Source organism: Haemorhous mexicanus, chromosome 2 (genome assembly GCF_027477595.1).
Source record: "Haemorhous mexicanus isolate bHaeMex1 chromosome 2, bHaeMex1.pri, whole genome shotgun sequence".
Lineage (NCBI taxonomy): Eukaryota > Metazoa > Chordata > Aves > Passeriformes > Fringillidae > Haemorhous > Haemorhous mexicanus.
In genome coordinates, this window is record NC_082342.1 from 59,757,390 (window position 1) to 59,772,969 (window position 15,580).

Genomic DNA, 15,580 nt, shown 5'->3' on the forward strand with positions numbered 1-15,580 from the left:
GCATCTTAAAAGCTGAGGCTCTTGATTTGGAAAGCCGTCTCTGCCAGTGGGAAATGGGTTAGAAAAACTGCTCCTCTCTCCTGTTTCAGTCCCTTCCTTCCCAGCCACGTGCTGCAGCTCATGCTCCCCTCAGTTGTGCCAAGGCAGCTGCTTTGGGACTGCTGCAAACAGGATCGCTTCAACTATCTCAGTTTAAAAATAAACCTTTTTTTCCTATTATTCTTTAGCTTAAATTATGTCAATAATCCAGTCCTCCACAGTCCAGCCACAGAAGCTGGTGCATTGCTCAGTGGAGGGGACAGAGAGACACAGTGTTGGGAAGCAAAACTGTGGCTGAGGAACTCTTTCACTGTAGCACAGCCTGTTCTCCCATCCTGTTCCTATATCGTGACCTGGATATTCCATTTTATATGGAGCTCCTTGGTCATTAATACTGAGCTGTACACCACTTGTCAGGCAGTAGTAGAAATTTATGCCCAGTGAAACACGGACACACCATTACACTGAATTTAGGAAATAATGCACCATGGACTGTTTAATCTTCAAATATTTATGCTAATCTTATCTTATGGCAAGCAAAGCAATACCTTTCCTGCAGAGACTGCAAAGGCAAAGTTCCCTCATCCACAGTCCCAATTATCTGGAGTTAAGTTCAATAAGTAGAATTTGGCAAGTAAATCAAACCCACATGTCGAAAAAGAGTCCTAGCATGCTTGAAGGAGACCCTACAGTGATGAAAACAGGTGTAACTCAAAGCAATGAAGTGAAACTAAAGAATGAAAAATTTACATTAAATAAAAACAGAAAGACATGCTGGATTCTGCACAGTCTTGCATGAGAAATAGCCTGAATTTCTTATATTCTAGAAAGATTGGATTAAATAATCAAACAACAGCCTAGGGAATTATTTTTCGTAGGTGAGACGGGCACAGAGATAAACTTACTGATCTTTATCCCGCTCTACTCTCTGTGAAAATGATTAATGGATTTATTTCCCACAGAATATGTAAAATAAAGCACCTTTTTTTACCAGCCCCAATGAAACTGGTCTTATGAAATACTTTATTCAGCTCAGCTAACCTGTTTATATGAATAAGACAACAGACATCGACCATAGGATGGCCATTTTCTGATTGGCCTGGAAATGCCACTGTAGCCCTGGCCTTGGCACTGCCTGTCTTGAGCCAAAGCAAATTTCTATGCTGGATCTGTAGCACAACCTTCACCACATAGTTTTTATATTGATTTTAACTATTTCGACTCCAGGTGTGGCTTACCTTGAAGAAGTTAAATGACACTGCCCCAGGACAGATGCTTGAACTGTCTTTCTACTGGAGCTTGTGGCTACCTTAAGGAGAGCAGGCTGTATTAGCCACAGTCCCATCCAACCCAAGCAAGAGGCTGATAAGTTGTGTCTAAGCAGTACCTAAGTTTCTACTGACCCGAACCCAAATTTCCTGTGCTTTCTTTCAGCAGGGAGTCCTGAGCTTTGTTGATTAACTCGGTTGAGTTGGACAACAGCATAAAGATGAACATTAGCAGACAACTCTGGGTGCTGCATTTAAAGAGGAAAGGAACTTATTAAATTGGATTTTTACACTTTGACAAGTCAGACAACATCCTCAGCCACCACCTGCATTTCTCCATTTATTAAACTACTTTTTTTTAAAGGGAAACACTTCTCCAAAGGAACACCAAGACACATTATTGCACCGCAGAAAGAAGATGTGTTTCCGACCAGCTATGCCTTCTTTCCTTTATGTCCTCTCTTCATATGAGCATTCTAGACATTGTATTGCTTCAGAGATGCTTCCATTAACAATAAAAGGCATACTAGAAATCCAGATAAGGAATTCTGGGTCTCCCTGTGGGGCCAGGTAAATTATATTAAGCCTTGAGCATAAGGAAGGCATCAGACTTGGAAGACCTGAGTGCTGCTTGTTGAATTTGTCCTTATAACTCTCCATAAGACAGGGAAATACTATTCTTACTTTGAAGTTGGTTGGGTTTATTTTCTTAATTACACTATGGTCAACTCAGAAAAGTATTTATCTGTTATTTACCTACGGATGTTCACCCTCAGTCCATCTAAATTTTGCATGAACTTTTTCCCCCTCAAAAGCCAATATTGATAAGGCTGACATCATGAGGTAGTTTAACATCCTTGTGACCAAAAGAGAATTTCCCACACATTTTGCCTAGATAAACAGTCTAACTTTGGAGGAAGCAACATTTCCTGCAAACACCCCACTTTTATATGTGAATGGCAGCTTTAGCTGAGAACAGACAACAATGCCAACAAGCCAGGTGAGGTGAGGCAAGCGAGACAGGTGACCTCATTTCTTTACCACCTGCTACTAGTATCAGCACAATGGCTCATTATTCCTCCGCTTATTTACGAGCTTTTGTATATTTACCCTTCCCCTGACGGACAATATAAGTACTGAATATCTATTTGTACCTCCTCCTCTTTTCTGAAGTGGACAAAGACTATTAGCTGGCCTTTAAGAAGCACAAGCATTACGAGTCTCCCTTTTCTTCTCCAGCCCCGCGCTCTGGGGAGTGGCGTGCGGGACGTGAGGGAGCATCGCCAGCCCCGGCGCGTTCCGCGGGCCTCCCTCGCGCGGGCGCGAGGGCCGGGAATGCAGGAATGCCGGGAATGCAGGAATGCCGGGCAGGAGCGCGGGCACCGGGGCGGCGCGCGGAGGAGGCCCCGCGCTGTGGGCGCTGCGGACGGGCTCTGCCGCCCCCTGCCGGGCACTGCCCGCCACGGCCGCCTCACGGCCGCCCCGCCCCGCCCGCGGCCTGTGGCCTGTGGCGCGGTCCCCTCGTCAGCCGCGTTCCTGCTACAGCTCCCAGCGCTCCTCTCCGGCCACCCAGCGTGGGAGACACAATGCAAACCTTAGAGGACCGTGGAATCGTTTATGTTGGAAAAGACATCGAGATCATCCAACTATTAACCCGGCACTGCCAAGGCCACCACTTAAACCATGTCCCTCAGTGCCACACCTACACGTCTTTTAAACACCTCCAGGGATGGGGACTTAACCTCGGCAGCCTGTTCTAATGCATGGCCATCCTTTCCATACAGAAGTTTTTCAGAATACCCAATCTAAACCTCCCTGGTGCGACTTGAGGCCCTCTTGTCCTATCACTTCTTGCTCGAGAGAAGAGACTGAACCCCCACCCTCCCCGCCCCTGGCTCACCCCCCTTTCAGGCAGTTGTAGAGAGCAATAAGCAAGCCTCTTTTTCTCCACCATAAACATCCCCAGCTCCTTCAGATGCTTCTGACTGGACCTGTGCTCCAGACCATTCCCCAGCTCCACTGTCCTTCTCTGGACATGCTCCAGCCCCTCGATGTCTTTCTTCCTGGTAGTGAGGGGCCCAGAACTGGACACAGGGTCTGAGCTGTGGCCTCACCAGTGCTGGGTACAGGGACAAACCTTGACCTCAATAGACTCATTTCTACCACACACAGTGATGTCATAAGCACCCAAGAGCAGTACTAGCCAGGTTTTTCCAATGGCACAGGTCATTGCACAGCCTCTGACTCTTCTTTAACCAAATGGAGCCTAAACCTAAGGCAGAACTGCATTCTCCAGCATCCCACTCAACACGAGTTCATCCGAGTAATCACCAGCCACAGATGGCTACATAATACCGACACAGGTACCATCAGGATCCTAGTTCCCATAGCCACTCCAGGGGAAATGAATATCCAATGTCCATTTTTGAAAAAGCAGAGCCCAGTATTTTTTATCAAAACAAAAGTTGTCCTCCTAAAATGGAAGCTGAAATGTAGTACAACTTGTAGTTGTGGGTCCTTTCCAACCCAGAATATTCTGTGAATCCGTAAAAAAATACTATGAGCTACCATATTTGCAGAATGTGTCTGCTGCTGGAATTAAAAGTATTTGCTACTATTTAATGACCTATAAACAAGCATGTCTGTGTGAGGATTCCTCCACAGACTTTTCCCTTTTCTCAACCTCAAAACTCCAATTTTGGGAAGTCTGTGTACAGGCATGACATGGGGCCAGATCCCACAACCATGCACTCTCAACCACACACCCGCCAAAGCAAACGGACACAATGTGAAATAAAAAGCAACTGTTCTATGATGGCTTAAATCTGTCTCATTTGAGGCTACCATAGTCACCTCCCTCTTTTCCTTCTCTCCCCTCTCAGAAGCTGACATCTGTCCTCCAGCTGAATTTGAGGAGTCCAATTTCAGTTTTGTTTAGCGATGACCCTGGAATAGCCTTTAGCTATTATACTGTACAATGCTATATATATATATATATATATATATAGCAATATATACCTAATGCCCTGCCATTCAACAACCAACTGAAGTTATTCCAAACAGCCTATTAAATTGGGGAACTACAACAAAAGCAGAAGCATTCTATGACATACAAAAATTGTACTTTTAGCATTAATCACCTTTTTTCCTTCTAGGAGCCAGAAAATTCTTGCTAATTAGATTGCACTGGGAGCTGCCCAGCAGCTTGTCAAAAGCAAATGTGATCCCCTCCTCAAGACATGTGATCCCCTCCTCAAAAACCTTAAAGAAAACCTGTGATATTTTGATAATGCTCTTGTGCATGTTGTTTTTATGCTTGTGGGTTTTTTTAATAGGGACCAATTATCTCAGACTAATCCTAGGAACATCAAACATTCTGCAGCTACAACCAGCTTATTTGCAACTACAGGTAAATCCTTACAACACTCTCTTTATGAGCTTTCTGATTAGGTTAGTACTTCTCATAAATAAAATCAGTAACACTGGCACACTTTCTGCTCTCAGGATCCCAGTGCATTTTACTGCGCAGATCTATTAGATCACCTAAGTCAATCGACCGGTACAAATTGGGTCTTGTCAAAAACAGAACAGAAAGCCTTTTGAGGAGTTCATTACCTTTTTTTTGGGCAAGTGGTAATTGGAAATCCTGTTTTAAATAGGTAACTAGTTCAGTTTCATATCCTAAGATTAACTCCTCCTTTTATTCCTATAAATGCCTAAAATGCCTTAATTATCAGCCCCTTAAATCTAGGGCATTCTTTCTCAGCTTTTAACAGGGATCTCACTGCTGCTAAGCAATGCTGAGAATGGATAAGGGGGCTCTGCACTCATTTACCTCCATGGGAAGAAGCCCATGTTACTGCCAGTGTCTTCTGTCACTAATTATTCCAGGTGATTTGCTTCATTCAGGATCTCAGCTGACAATGTGAACCATTCAGTACTGCAGCATGGATTTTGTTCCCATGGAGCCTGTGAGCCTTTCTGTGTTGGGCCATCAGCTGACAGGGAGACACGGGCGGGTCTCAAGGTGGCCTGAGGTGGCCATATAAGCAAGGGTTTGCCACAGAGTATGAGGTAGGAATATGAGGTGACATTTTCACAGGCAAAGCAGCCACAAAGTTGGTCTCTTTTATCTCAATATATGCCAGCTTCATTTCGCAAAGTCTTGGTCTGTTGTGGCTGCCTCACCACTGCAGAAGTACCAAAATAACAGGAAGCCATGGCCAAGAGTGGGGTCACCAAATCACCTCATAATGCTGGCCCCAGCAGCATCCCACAGAACATTATTTCATTCAGCACAGCCACATTCCTAACCTAGGGCTTAAATGCCATGAAGGCAGAGTGACGTGATTCTTCTGTATGCTCCCACGTCATTAGCTTTTATAAAAAGGAATCAGAATATCAAGGAAAGGAAAGAAAGAAAAAAAATATGAATCATTTAAATAGAGAATAGAAAGTGAATGGAAAAGGAAATAGCCAAAAGAGGATGTAACAAACACTGTATGCCTGAAGAACAAGAACAAACCCCGCATTTACTTGTGGCATTTAATTAGAGAAACAAAAAATTCCACTGATTTCATTGAGCGCAGAATCATACCTTGGCTTGAAGCCTGTGAGTTTGCAAAAAAGATATCTATATTTTCCACTTGAAATAACCCTTCCATACTGAAAATTCACTACTACTCATCTGCTAGGGCTTCATCCAGCTTCAAGGACTTCAATGTTCATAACAAAACTCAGTAACTTCTCTCTTTACAGCTAAGTCAAGTCTTTAGTCTTATTTGCGAATATTAAGATCCCAGCATTCAAAGTAGCTCACTGATTTTCTTTGAGGTGTCTGTGGACTATTTTAGCCTTGAAAGGTAACTAAGAAAAGCAAGGATATGGACAACAGGTTTCCATTCACCATACAAATGTACTCCCCCTTTGAAAAAAGTGTAGGATGCCTGCACATGAGAACAGTTCAAAAGCACTGCAGACAATATCAGGAAAAGAACACCAAAAACCTAGAACTGGAACAAGACAGAGAGAGAAAGATGTAATGCAGAGAGAGACAGCTGTCCTAACAGGTCAGCATTATAAAGAAGACAGAACAGAAGGATATAACCAAGCAGGTTCTACCACTGGATTTCACCAATTCATTGCTAAGGTTTGAGCCTTCACTGCCAGATTAATACCCCCTCAGGTAATCAAGGATGTCTGCTGTCTCTTCCCTGTTCAGTCATTAATGCAGCAGAGGTCAGCACATCACTGACAGAGGATTTCTTGGCAAGAGTAGTTTACATTGTGTATGTTCAAAGCAAGGTCTGCCTCCCAATAGCCCCTCCTTTGAGTGAATGCCCTGACAGCAAAGCCACACACTCAAATTGTTGGGTTTTGGGGTTTCCAGTGAATTTCTTGGTTCACATTACATTTTTATTCAGGAGGAGACTGAGCACATGCAGGTCACAGCAACCCAAACCCCAATGCTGAAGACACTAAGCACAAAGTGTGTGAGACCTCTCACAAGGAGGAAGCAACTGCACCCACCAACCCTGCAGACTTCTCACTCAAAACCTCAGTCAGCCCCTTTCTGAGAACCTACCTCTTTGCTTCCCTGAAACTGAAAGTTAGTTTTCTTCAAATCCCAGAAGGAGAAAAAAAAAAAAAAAAAAAAAAAAAAAACCACCAAAAAAATTCAAAAAACCAACCAACCAAACAAAAAAACCCCACCCAAAACAAAACCAAAAAGAAATCCCTGAATTATTAATATTTATTAATTGGGCAAAAAAGGCATGGGTTTTCAGCTGTTCAGATGGGCAGTGAAATTAAAGTGATTCTTTCAAATAGTGTTACCCAGGTGTCAATTAGCTGGGAATTTGTTCAAAGGCTTCAGGTACTTACACAAACCCACCCACTTATGGTTAATGTATTCAATAAGTTGGTTGCAGTAGATTTCTAAGAGCTGATAAAATGCACCAGTTTGCCTGTTTTCATACTGCTAATGCCAGTCCTACTAATAGTCCAGAAAAGTTGCCCCTCTCTTCAACCTTGCCACTTCCAAAATGTGAAGTTCTTAGTAGCTGCTAACAGATCATTGTATTATTATCATATATTGTTAGGTGTCAAATATAACCACACCCTGCAGAGTGAGGTGGTGCCCTGTCCTCTCCCTTCCTGTAAATAGCTCCATTATGTAGTGCCAAGTGCAAGGCACTTGTGCAAAGTCCAAGCACTTGATCAGGGCAAGCTCTAGTACCAGCAGAAACTGGGGCATGGATGGATTGAGAGCAGCCCTGAGGAAAAGGACTTGAAGCAGCTGGCAGAAGAAAAACTGGGTATGACTCGGCAATGTGCACTCACAGCCCAAAAAGCCATCTTTATCCTGGGCTGCAACAAAAGCAGCATGGTCAGCAGGGCAAGGAAGGCATTCAGCCCCTCTTCTCCACTCTGGTGAGACATCATCTGGAGTGCTGCATCCAGCTCTGGGGTCCTGAGCACTAGAAAGACATGGACCTGTTACAGTGGGTCCAGAGGAGGGACACAGAGAAAGTTAAAGGGATGGAGAACATCTCTTTTGAAGAGAGGCTGAGAGAATTGCGGTTGTTCAGCCTGGAGAAGAGAAGGTGCAGGGAAGACCTTAGAGCACCTTCCAGCACCTAAAGGGGGCTATAGGAGAGCTAGTGAGGATCTTTTTACAAGACTATGCAGTGATCAGACATGGGGGAATGGCTTCAAACAGAAAGTGGGCAGGTTTAGATTAGATATTAAGAAGAAATTCTTTAATTTGAGGGTGTTGAGGCACTGCCACACATTGCCCAGAAAAACTGTTAATGCCTCATCTTCGTGTTCAAGACCACAATGAATGGAGCTCTGAGCAACCTAATCTGGTGAAAAATGTCCCTGCTCATGTTAAGGGGGTTTGACTAGATGATCTTTAAAGGTTCTGACCTCAACCATTCTGTCATTGTGTGATTCTATGAAATGCTACCATTAGCTGAAGCTCCAACATAATTCACACACTCTACATGTTAAATGTTCTTAAAAAACCACAACCTGAAGACCTGCTTCACAAAGCTTTTTTCCCCCATGTAGTTTTGCAGTGTTACAACCACTACAGGTCTGCTTTTCTCAGAGAACCTGTACATGTGTCGAGCTGGTGTAACTAAGGGGAGACCCAGACTGCAAGACACAGATTTTTAATACAGCTGCTCCTTAATAATTTTTTTTTTTTTTTTGCACATGTTGCCCAGCCCACATAACATGAAACTCATCCCAAGTCAGACTGCTGAGTGATGCTGTGAAATGAAAAGATGATTTGGTTTGCCTTTCGGCCATTTGCATAGATATTATTAATGAGAGTTTGGATTCATTTAAATTCTGTTTTCAGCAGACTCCAGAGCCAGGATAAACTCTGTACTTTGTGCACACAGGGAAGCTCAGTAACAAGTCTGTACTTGAAAACAACTTCAAACTCAAACTCCTCTGGCAGCCTGGGCACACCCGGTATTTGATTCTTCCAAATTCTGCCACACACCGCCCACTGTGGATTTACAAATTGGTGTCTAATTGACAAATAACTAAGCAGACACCTAGATTCTCTTTTCTGTGTTGTGAAAGAAACTGCCTTTCTCATAACCAGTTGCCCTACATCTTAGAGGCACTGTAGACTTTATCTGGACTAAAGGATTTAGCCAGCTGAAGTCTTGCTAGCACAGGTTTCTGCTGGTGGTTTTGAAAAGCTGCCCAGGAAAGTGCCTCAAAGCAGTCATGGAGAATGGTGGGAGATATAACAGTGATGTCTAACAAGACTCACACCATTTAATACGCTGTATGAAAATACACACTAGGATGGGCTAGCCTGAAACCTTATTTCTTATGTTCTTCAATTGAGTTTGTTCTAGGTCAGTAGTTAAACAGTTCTGTAATTTTTAGGGTTCAAAATAGGTGGTGTGTGCTAAGATTTCATTTTGTTGGTATAAGCTGCACACACAGTAGGAAAATTTTTTCAGTAACATTTCAGCAACATTTTTCAGCTGCAAACTTGACCTGAAAACCATCTGGTTTTAATATCTTGGAGAAGTAATGTAGCCTGATGCAGTGTTATTAGAAACAGCTGATATTTCCATTTATGCAGTAAAAGAAAAAAATAACTTGGTGTGGTACTCTGTACAGTAGTACCTAATATACTCTCTTAATAATATGAAATTAAACTTTTGGCATTCCCTGTCATTCTTTTTCCTTCAACAAAAAACAACAAATTTGTTAGCAAAGGTGCCATGGAAATGTTTTTATTTCAACAGAGGACTCTCCTGAGACAAAATAATACATATGGAAAATCTGACCTGCTCAAATTAGCAACAAAATGATATCTATATTTAAGGGCAGATGATATACATATTTAAGGAAGGAAAGCAGATGCCTACTGCTGATAAATATTTATCCAATCACATTTAGCTTTGAATTTAAAAGAAAGTGTCAGTGATACACAAACAAAAAGTGATGTAGTTTTTACAGGGAATGTGGCAATTTTGAATTACAGCTCAGCTTTCCAATGGATCTAATGGGGTTAAACACGAGTAAACACTAATGTGACAGTTATAAACTATGTCTTGGAAGAAGCAGTTAAGCAACAAGAGCTCAGACACTGCAATTCTTAACACAAGTGTGGCTGCTGCAAAGGCTGTGTGCCATACCCCACTACATCTTTTCCAGAGCACACAAACAAGGTTTGCAACATGCTACCTTGTGGCAATGCCCTGCCAAGATTAACTTTAGTATCTGAGCCCTGAGAAGACACTCACACCCATGAAGTACTGCAAAATCTCAGCTCCTGCTGAGAGCAGTGGGAATAAGAAGCTCAAGAGAAGTGCAGGGCCAGATCTCTCCAGCATCCCTTCCAAATCTTGGGCAGTTAAAAAATATCCTGCAGTTCATCCTGCAGGCGTGGCTGGAGCTTCAATAACAGGTATACAGCACCTCAGAGATACCCCAAGCAAGATCTTCTCATTCATTGGAGTTAATTTATGTTCTCAGAGGACATGGTTACACAGGCATTGTTTTGAATGGCAATAGTGCCCCATGGAACTCCCATGCCCCTTGTAAATTCTCAGGCCTGTGTTACTCCCTCACTGAGCCAAATCAGGTGTGTGTGTGTGTATGCAGCTGCAAGGTAAACTGATCTGGCTGGAAAACAACCTATTTTTTTTCTGAACCACCCCAAGCTGTCCTCGTTCCACCACTTGGTTCACAACCTCACTGTGCAAGCTGCTGCAAGGGTGGCTCAGGGAGGCAATGGGAACAAGAAGCCTTGAGCAGAGCAGTAGGAACCAAGCCCATTAAGCATCTTAGGCAGCACTATCACCAAATGTGAAACCAGGGTCTGCCACTGTATGTGTTGCAAAGAAACAAAGGGAGCCACAATAGTGCGCAAACAAGCGCTGGCTTACAAACCCTTGGCACAGACTCACCCTTGTGCAGGACACTTTAGGCCAAACCCCAAATCCCTCATAGCTGTTACACAAGTCCACACAAAGAAAAGTTGGAGGAAATCAGAGCTGTAACCAAACTCAGTGAAGTTAGGTCACCATGTAAAAGATTTCAGGAAGGGAAGTTCTCATGATATATCTTAGTAAGGGAGAAACTGCATAAGTTATGTACCTCACATGTGGCTTGCAATTAGCTTCATATGTGCATGACAAGCCAGGCTAGCCTGACTTCTCGTTTCGCAATTAGTAAAATGTTTTAAACAGAGTATACATTCTTTGAAGTCTGGAGATGGGAGCCTTATTTAGGTGCCTACAGGGCAGGTTTCTGATCTCTTCTGGCTGTTTCCTCTTAGGAGGAACTGAATCACATCCTAAATGTGCACAACTGCCAGCCTGGCTGAGGACGACTGGCTCAGAGGCAGGGATGGAGGTGTTGGGTGAAACGTGTGGCTCCTCACCTGGGAGATGCAGTCAATGTGCAGGGCCCCCACCTCAGTGCCATGGTGTGGGTAACAGCTTCTGATATGACAACATGCAGCTGAGAAAAGTGTGAATGAACAGAATCCCCAAATACACCTGCAAAGGCATCTGCCCCAGAGCAGGTCATGCTAAAGAGGGAAATAACAATAATGAGGTTGGCTTAGGAGATGGCCATCAGCTGGATTAAATAGTAACCAGGAAATTACCAAGAGACTTCTCAAGTAAAACAAACAAACAAAAAAAAGCCTCAGCTTCAAAAGAAATCTAAATAAAGTATTAAACTTCACAATGAGGGAAGAGAAACCTGGCCTGACAATGCAAGGCATCATGCCATGAGGTATGTGATTTATGGGCGCCTGTAGCTCTGTGCACCTGGGAGGGGGTTGAAATTCCCAGGGGAGTTCTCATAGACGGGTATCCAAGCATTTGTCAATGTTGGTTAGCATTCTAATTTATCTGTTGTAATGCTGCTATAGATTCCATACGTGTAGCACACGGACCACCATGTGATTATGGGACATTAATAAATTAATGACCAATTATTAATGAATCCCTGTGATTAAAACAACATGGGTGGAGCAGTTTTTCCCTGTGATGGGAACTAGCAAATTCTACCCTTGCCCCACTGGCAAAAATACAGACTGGAGTGGAAGTAAGGCTGAAAAACTTAAATGCCAGTGTATCCATACAGTTTATCTCGGAGACAATCCTTTTGTAATTCTGAAATTCCTGACAAGTCTTGATTTTTTTTCTATTCTTCCTCCAGCAGCATTTCATAGTGATTCATGGCAGACAGGCACATATCCATTATCCTAGATCATATAAAAGTGTCTGTCTGGTAGGATTTTAGTTCTGTAACAATACTTTTCTACTGCACACCACTCCCCCATATTTGAAAAATATATTTTAGGCCTGCTTGAATGTTCTGATGTATTTCCACGTGTAGGAAAGTATCAGTGTAAGATGTGAACTTCACTAAATGTGTTTCTTTTGTCCCACATAAAAACCTAATTTTCTCCATCATTACTAAATTTGGTGATGGTCAAAAGACTGTTTTCCCATGCCTAGTTAGAACTACAAAGTTTAAGCACTTTACTGATTTTTTTTTAAACCAGCACTTCACCAAGAAGTATCAAAGGAGTTCAGTGTGTGGACCATGTGTTTACAACAGAAAATCTTTCATAAATACAAAGTAATTTGAAACAAGCACTTTTGGTTTAGACTGGTGGGTTTTTTTCACTCATTGATACCAGATCTGTGCTACAGCATCACATAAGAGTATAAATTTCATCCGCACAAAGTGCCAGCCCACAATACCACTTCTGTCATGTTAAGGCACAGGACATAGTGTTTACAACCACGCTATGGTCCCTGGGTTCTGGCAGATGATACCTGATCTACTGTAAAATATGCTTGGACAAAATTATCTTGGCAAAATATGTAATACACTTCAGCTGGCATTATGAGTTTGTATGATTGTGTGTCAAGTAACTGCAGTGGTTTAGATCCTGTACTTGGTGCCCTAGGACCCTGCCTTTCATCATGTGGGTCCATGGCCTTGGATGGTTCCATTGTTCAGGCTCCATGAACTGGGCCTCCACCCTCAATAAGATGAAGGGCTTTTTGTATTCATGAAAGCCAGCCTGTTCTTCACCACTGCATCATCTGCTCTAATAAAAGACATTACTTCTCACTTGTTACCACTTGGTAGTTCAAAAGTTTCCCACCCTGAAAGAACATCATGGCATTTCTGTATTCTTTCTATCACCAGAATAGTATGTGAGCAGAAAATGTCCATTATATAAATGAGATTCTATCACAACAAGGAAACTTCTCCAGGAAGGAGCCTTCAACTGGACTGCTCCCAGTGTGTTTATCTGGGCGGAGAGCTGTGCCTCCCTATACTCCTCATGATTTCCAGGGAACTCTGTGAGCATGATGCTGTTTCAAAAATGGGACTTCTGGCTCTGCCTGCAATACAAACACCACACCTGTTTGTAAATCAGTCTAATTAAACAAATGCTTGACTGTCCTGGAGAGAAAGTTGAACTGCTTTTGCAAGGTTTGTTTATTTAAAACAATTAAGTGTGGCAAATACTGAAAAGCAGAAGTTCGTAAAATAGCCTTGCACATGGATTGGTTCATGTTACAGTTGAAAGGACGTGGGAGGTCTAAATAGCAGAACTCCTGTTTAAAATTGGAAGGCAGAAGTAAGTGAATGAGTAGTCATCTGCTTCAAAGATGCTGAACTGCAAATATCTGCATTTCCATCAACAGCGGTGATGAAATGTACCCACTCTAAGTATGTTGCCATCATTTGTGAACACAGAATGCTTGGAGGAAAAAAAGAACATTTTTGTTAAACTGGTACACATTTTGTGCACTTTTCTATGTAGATAATGACCTAGAAACTTGATGACAGAGGCAAGAGCAAAATATCTTGAAGCAACTGAAAATATTATACAGTCTGATATAATTTGTCATGGTTCTGCTGCTCGATCACTCAGCAGTCATTTTTTTCCGTGGTGTTTTCCTACATTTTATTTTTACAACAAACAGCAGATGTTATGAGGACTTATCTAAGAAATCGATTTAAGCAGCAGCCCTGCAGGCTAAGGAAGTGGCATGAGAAGACCCTACAGCATGCTCTTCAGCATTACAACATGAAAGCTTTTGAAGGTCTGTCTCTGACAAATGGGCCCTCTTACATTTCTCAGGGTAAGACATCCTGTGAAAATACTCAGTTCTTCCAGCACACAGTCTGGCAACCATGTCTCACCAGAACAGACCAAGCATCATTTCCTCATCATGCAGCTCTCCATTACCGTGGTTACACAGCTCAGACATCAGAAGTCAAACTTATGATTCTGTGAATGAAACATCTATCACTTATCTGTTGAATGCTAAACATTTGAATCAAAAAGAACCATGGCCATGCTTTTACTCTTTTTAAATGAAAGAGAGACCTCAATGTAAATTTGGTGCGTCAACTTCACATTTTCATTTGATTCACATAGTTTTCCCAGCAAAGACTGGAGGAAAAGAAAATGTGCCTATTGGGCATGCCTACTTCAGTGACTTTCAGTGACTAATTCTGCTTGATCTTTCACCTTTCCTCTTTGCAACCATGGTTCTCAGCATTTTAATTTGGATGCTTTTCTGAATTATTTAATGCAGGTGAAATGACTCGCTACTGAAGTTTTGTGAGGAGAACCAATTCTTTCCTTGTAGTAAACCACTCAGGATCTGTGATGAGCAAAATGCTAGAGGAAAAAACCATCTCTTTACAGGTGACTGGTCTAGAGATACAGATGTAGCTCCTTGATCCATTTTATATTATGAAAAAAACTGGTTTAACAAGCAATCGCCCCATATTTTGCCCTCATCTGCGTTTTCTTCTCATATACATGCTTTCTCATCTGTATCGGTCCTGTGGAGCTTGCTGTACATTGGATTGCCAAATAATAAAATTTAATAATAAGCTGTAATTCCTATTAGTTTTCTTCCTTGTAATGTATAGTCTGAATTACTGTGGCACTGGCAACTGAAGGAGCAATGCACTGCAGACTAGACATGGGAACACAGAGCTATGAGACAAGACATCTGGCAGCAAGGACAAGAACTACTCAAGCCACTTTTGCTCTCCTTGAAAATAACCGCTGTCTCCACCCCGATGGGATATGGAGAAGTATGATCCACCTCAACAGTATCTGTTCTCTCTGTCATGCATTTATGCCAAAAAACCCCATCACCATTGGTAAGCATTTTGTGAGTTTGACTCTCCACCTCAAGTAAACTCAGCACAATAGAGAGATAGCTCTTAAATGTCTCTATTTCCTCTGTCTTTAACCTCTTTGTGATTCACTCTTCTCCCTTTTTCTCCAGGATTCTTCCAAACACACTTCACTTCAGAAATTGCTATGCAAGTTGTGTTTCTACATTAGTGAGGGTTTTTTAAAGTTGTACTCCTGAGGAATAGTTGCATCCTCAGCTAAACAAGAGGTTAAAAACAGAAGTTACTGAAATATGAATCTACATATGGTATATTTTTGACTTTAAATACCCTGTATAATCCTTGCCTCAGCAGTTGTGCTGGTGAAGATTTTACTATTAAAAACATCCAAAAGTGATGTTTTTTCAACTGTTTCTGATATTCAGTTCATCGCTGTAAGGATCAGCCTTTTCCCAAAATGACAAGTTTTCCCATATGCCTTGAAATGAACAATACTGGAAAGCCTTTACAGACTGATTTTAATGGAAAACTTCAAGGTCTTTCCCTTTTTTCTTTCTTCAACCTTCAGAATCTAGCTCTACTCCTCCTGAAAG